This window comes from Schistocerca gregaria, chromosome 8 (assembly GCF_023897955.1).
Source record: "Schistocerca gregaria isolate iqSchGreg1 chromosome 8, iqSchGreg1.2, whole genome shotgun sequence".
NCBI lineage: Eukaryota > Metazoa > Arthropoda > Insecta > Orthoptera > Acrididae > Schistocerca > Schistocerca gregaria.
This window is the reverse complement of record NC_064927.1, coordinates 15,250,683-15,256,682: the sequence shown is the minus strand read 5'-3', so window position 1 is coordinate 15,256,682 and position 6,000 is coordinate 15,250,683. Positions and strand designations below refer to the sequence as shown.

The 6,000-nt window shown below is 46.0% G+C and overlaps 1 non-coding gene across 1 annotated transcript; it reads right to left on the bottom strand.

The window, feature by feature from the left end:
* Nucleotides 1-3,492: 3,492 nt before the first annotated feature.
* On the bottom strand, nt 3,493-3,565 carry Trnak-cuu (transfer RNA lysine (anticodon CUU)). The gene has a single exon. It is a non-coding gene; the product is annotated as a tRNA-Lys (tRNA).
* Nucleotides 3,566-6,000: the final 2,435 nt, after the last annotated feature.

Genomic DNA, 6,000 nt, shown 5'->3' with positions numbered 1-6,000 from the left:
AAAAGTAAACTGGAATCGTCTCTGCTTTAATGAAGGAGCTAACTAGACTTTGCGATATGTAGAGTCTGTCGATCCTGCTACGTGAGTGAGGACCTAGGAATGTAAATGCCACAAATGTGGGATACATTATTTCCCAAGCATCTTTAAGCTGTAAAACAGTAACGAAACGCTTCAGTTCATTGCAGTTATTAAAATTCGGAACCTGGTCTTTCTTATTTATCACACAATTAAAATCACCGCCTATTATAAGATCTTTTGGGTTTTTCCGTAATAAATAAATGATTTCTTCTTTATAGAACTGTGCTCTTTCCATTCTATTGGATGTGCCAGAAGGGGCATACAGATTGATAAGGGTAGAACCAAAGACTTTTATACCTATCGCTCTGCCGGAGTCCAACCTCTCGATATCCGAGACAGGAATCCCCTCCCTGACTAAAATTGCTGTACCGACGTTGGTGTCAAGTGAGACATTTAAAATCGCCAAATATCCAGGCACTGTAAGATTAGTCAGCACTACTTCCTGTAGGAAAGCAATGTCCGTCCCTGACTCATATAAATAATCCTTGAGCGCTGTAACTTTAGTCACGGATGTAATCCTGTTAATATTGATAGTCGTAATTGTATATGCCTGGGACATTTAGTTTGCATAAAAAGTAAATAAGTGACTAAAAAGATAACAAAATATTAATAAAAAAAAAAAAGAGATGTGCAGCTTCTAGAAGGGAGAAACGACTCCGCTTAAACAAACATCTAAAAGAATAGTCAGTATTTGAAGCTCGGTAAACACTTCATCTGGTTCCTCTGAAATATGACTAAGACAGTAGTACAATTAGAAATGAAACTGGTTCAACAAAATCCTTTTTTTTTTCATCTTACAGCCTCATTTTGGTGCAGGATTCCGAACATCTCGGGTTTTAGTTTTACCGAGGGGCTTTGCATCACTAATGTCACTTGAAGGTACCTCCTTAGGTCGTTCCGTGATGATTTCATACAAGACGTTCTTGGCCGTCGCTTCCTCTTGTGCTGGTTGTTGTTTGCTTTGGTTACGGGAAGCTTTGAGATTAGGTTGCGGTTTGAGTCGGCGTCTTCGGACATCTTGGTTCAACGCGCCGTCATTCGGATTGTCTATCTTTACCACCGTTGTGACCGAAGCTGCCTCAACAGCGTCCTTTTTACGAGTGCCATTTCCTTGTTCTTCCGTCACTAGCTCCAGAGCACTGACTGAGTCGGCGGTTTGTGGGTCTGTAAGTTCTTGAGTTGGGTTCCGCTCCGTCACCTCTTGTGCTTCGGAGTGCGCCTCTTCCGTCTCCGCGACAATCGTTACTGCGTCCCCTCCGTGGACCGTTTGTACCTGTTCAGCCGCCGACAGCGGCCGGGTTGCCTCAGCGGCTGTCGTCACGTCAATACATGTACTGTTTGTTTCCTCGAGCACATCCGCATTACACTGCTTCTGCTTGCGGGTGGAAGGCGAATTACGGGCGGACTCGCCGTCCGAGCCGTCATCGGTCGTTTCCAACGGTCGCTTCTTATTCTGGAGATCGCAATCGGGAACAGAAGGGTGTGATGTAATGACGCTCAGGGGAGGGAACTCCGTAATAGTTATGGCGGGCACTGCAGAAGTACATGCACCACTGTCGTTAACCGAAAGAAGGGAAGTGCTATTTGGTAAGACATCGCTGAGGGTCAGTTTTTGACGCTGTGTTAGATTGTTCCGAAGAACAAAAACACGGCGCGGACAATCTTGTCGGAAATGACCTGTCTCATTGCAAATATTGCACGTGCGCTCCTGACCAGAATACACAACATGTGCTTTATGGCCTGCAACGGATATATGGGACGGAATGTTGGCTTTCACCTCCATTTCAACGGATCTAATGCCATTAAAACACTGTATCTTGTATAGCTTCGACCATCTTTCGTTATAGATAGATTTAACTTCGCCATATTTAGGTAGAGCGTCCTTGATCAACTGATTATCAATTTCAATTGGAACATTCAAAATCCTGACATTGGTGTACATGATATCAGCTTTTCGTACAGAGACATTACTTTTTGAACCGTCTCGATGAACAAATTCGACGGAATTACCCCATTTTGCAAGCAACTTATCGACTGTCACTGAGTTCAGAAATTTAACAAAAACACAGTATTTTTCAGCATCTAATTGCGTGGTATGAACAGAGTCAGAATTTATACCGATTACCTCAGTCAGCCAATCGTGGATTTCCAGCGCAGTGGGTTGGACCGGCCGTGTTTCTTTCTCGAACGAGAAGACTAAAGTATTCTTCCTGACGGTGTCAGACATGGTCGTCGGTTCCGACGAAATTCCGGCAACAACCGAAATTGCGGCGAAGCACGAGACGTGGAACGGACGAAAGCACTATAAAAACACTTATCAGAGACACCACTCAAAAAATAACAGCGAAAATGTACAGCTAACTTCACGTAAACACCAAACACCGGCGATAGCGCTAACGTACGCGGAGTAAACAACAAGCACGTCCAACCGCGGCGACGGCTAAAGCCAGAATACATATCCATTAGGCCACACAGTCACTGACGAACAAGTGCAACTTGTATATGACTTATCTCGAAACGCTCACACCCCTGATAATTTGTGTTTTCGTTCTACACACCCGCTGCCCTTGCTCTTTCCCACCAATTCGTTACATTCAACCTCTTACGTGACCGAACAAATATAGACTGGGAAACAAGACCACACACTTTGTGCATACGGAATCGAAGGCAGGGCGTGCCTCGCCGCATTTGCCACGATGGCCATTTGCTACTTCTGCAGAAGCGGCGGCGGCGACGACGACGACGACGACGACGACGACGACGACGACGACGACGACGACCGCGAGAGGCTCTGACATATGTGAGAAATACATCTATAAAATGTAATTCAGACTGCCTCGTCCCACCTTATGCTGTACCGCTTTGGCAAAGGCTTTATCTGCGCCATTCGCCTTAATCACATCTGAGAGTAATTCTTAATAAAAGGCATGTCGCTAATTGTTCGTCATCACAAATACTGTTTGCTATACGGCCACGACGCGCAACTGATTTCCAAAATTCGACTTCTTCCTTTGAGGATGGACCTCACGAGCCATGGTTTACTAGTCCAGTGCTCTACCACTGAGCTAAAGAGGCGCGGCCTAGCGGTACTTTTGCGTACTTCGTCCTTACGGTAGTCTGGATCATCAGACTTCAGCTGACAACACTTCATATTACCGACTAATATTTGCAGCTATGGCGACCCATTACTGCTTGGCTACACATCTGACACGTAACCGATGTCCTCTCCAAACAACAACACATGCATTTCAGAACATGTCTTTCACACATGTCTACAAAATCACCTTCACCTTCAAATACAGTTTCCTTGCGACTGACAGAGACGTAGGCAAAGTTTAAAGTTGCTATTTCAATTACATCACGTTAATCAGAAAAACGGTAATTTACATTTTGCAGCGGAACAAAATTCCGTTTCGCCCAGCGTGGGGCTCGAACCCACGACCCTTAGATTAAGAGCCTCATGCTCTACCGACTGAGCTAGCCGGGCTGCTTCGGTGAATACTTGCCGAGCAGCACGTCACACAGTACTCGTTTGGGTTGGGTGGTCCCATACAGAATCTCTCCATGCTGCCTAATGTTTTCCTAACGTCACACTTGTCACGTACTTCACTTTTATTTCATAATCATTTCTGAGAGGCAAGGAATTGCATGACAACCTGCAGAGCTAGTGGCGTCAAAATTAACACTCATACTTGATGTGACTCAAAAGGCGAACGAGTTACTTTCCGACGTTGTTTTAGATGTGCAAGTGCCAGTGGAAACTCGCGGTGACGGCACTCTGCCGACCATTTCGCTAGTTAACACCGGTCTTGTAGTGTGTGTTTCAAGCTCAAGAGCATCTCCAAGCAGAAAATGGTCAACAGCAACATTCAGACGGTTTCGTACTGCTCAAATGCTACATTAAAACGGTATGTTTCTTTTTCAGAACTGATAAAACACGAGCGTGACAGCATTCGAACCTGTAATCTTCAAATCCGAAGTCCGACGCCTTATCCATTAGGCCACACAGCCACTGACGACAAAGTGCAACTTGTATATGACTCATCTCGAAACGCTCACACCCCTGATAATTTGTGTTTTCGTTCTACACAGCCGCTGCCCTTGCTCTTTCCCACCCATTCGTTACATTCAACCTCTTACGTGACCGACCAAATATAGACTGGGAAACAAGACCACACACTTTTTGCATACGGAATCGAAGGCAGGGCGTGCCTCGCCGCATTTGCCACGATGGCCATTTGCTACTTCTGCAGAAGCGGCGGCGGCGGCGACGACGACTACGACGACGACGACGACGACGACGACGACGATCGCGAGAGGCTCTGACATATGTGAGAAATAATCTATAAAATGCAATTCAGACTGCCTCGTCCTCCCAGCTTATGCTGAACCGCTTTGGCAAAGGCTTTATCTGCGCCATTCGCCTTAATCACATCTGAGAGTAATTCTTAATAAAAGGCATGTCGCTAATTGTTCGTCATCACAGATACTGTTTGCTATACGGCCACGACGCGCAACTGATTTCCAAAATTCGACTTCTTCCTTTGAGGATGGACCTCACGAGCCATGGTTTACTAGTCCAGTGCTCTACCACTGAGCTAAAGAGGCGCGGCCTAGCGATGCTTTTGCGTACTTCGTCCTTACGGTCGTCTGGATCATCAGACTTCAGCTGACAACACTTCATATTACCGACTAATATTTGAAGCTATGGCGACCCATTACTGCTTGGCTACACATCTGACACGTAACCGATGTCCTCTCCAAACAACAACACTTGCATTTCAGAACATGTCTTTCACACATGTCTACAAAATCACCTTCACCTTCAAATACAGTTTCCTTGCGACTGACAGAGATGTAGGCAAAGTTTAAAGTTGCTGTTTCCATTACATCACGTTAATCAGAAAAACGGTAATTTACATCTGCAGCGGAACAAAATTCCGTTTCGCCCAGCGAGGGCCCGAACCCACGACACTGAGATTAAGGGTATCATGCTCTACCGACTGAGCTAGCCGGGCTGCTTCGGTGAATACTTGCCGGGCAGCACGTCACACAGTACTTGTTTGGGTTGGGTGGTCCCATACAGAATCTCTCCATGCTGCCTAATGTTTTCCTAACGTCACACTCGTCACGTACTTCACTTTTATTTCATAATCATTTCTCAGAGGTAAGGAATTGCATGACAACCTGCAGAGCTAGTGGCGTCAAAATTAACACTCATACTTGATGTGACTCAAAAGGCGAACGAGTTACTTTCCGACGTTGTTTTAGATGTGCAAGTGCCAGTGGAAACTCGCGGTGACGGCACTCTGCCGACCATTTCGCTAGTTAACACCGGTCTTGTAGTGTGTGTTTCAAGCTCAAGAGCATCTCCAAGCAGAACATGGTCAACAGCAACATTCAGACGGTTTCGTACTGCTCAAACCCTTCATTAAAACGGTATGTTTCTTTTTCAGATTTGATAAAACACGAACGTGACAGCATTCGAACCTGTAATCTTCAGATCCGAAGTCCGACGCCTTATCCATTAGGCCACACAGTCACTGACGACCAAGTGCAACTTGTATATGACTCATCTCGAAACGCTCACACCCCTGATAATTTGTGTTTTCGTTCTACACAGCCGCTGCCCTTGCTCTTTCCCACCCATTCGTTACATTCAACCTCTTACGTGACCGACCAAGTATAGACTGGGAAACAAGACCACACACTTTGTGCATACGGAATCGAAGGCAGGGCGTGCCTCGCCGCATTTGCCACGATGGCCATTTGGTACTTCTGCAGAAGCGGCGGCGGCGACGACGACGACGACGACGACGACGACGACCGCGAGAGGCTCTGACATATGTGAGAAATACATCTATAAAATGTAATTCAGACTGCCTCGTCCCACCTTATGTTGTACCGCTTTGGCAAAGGCTT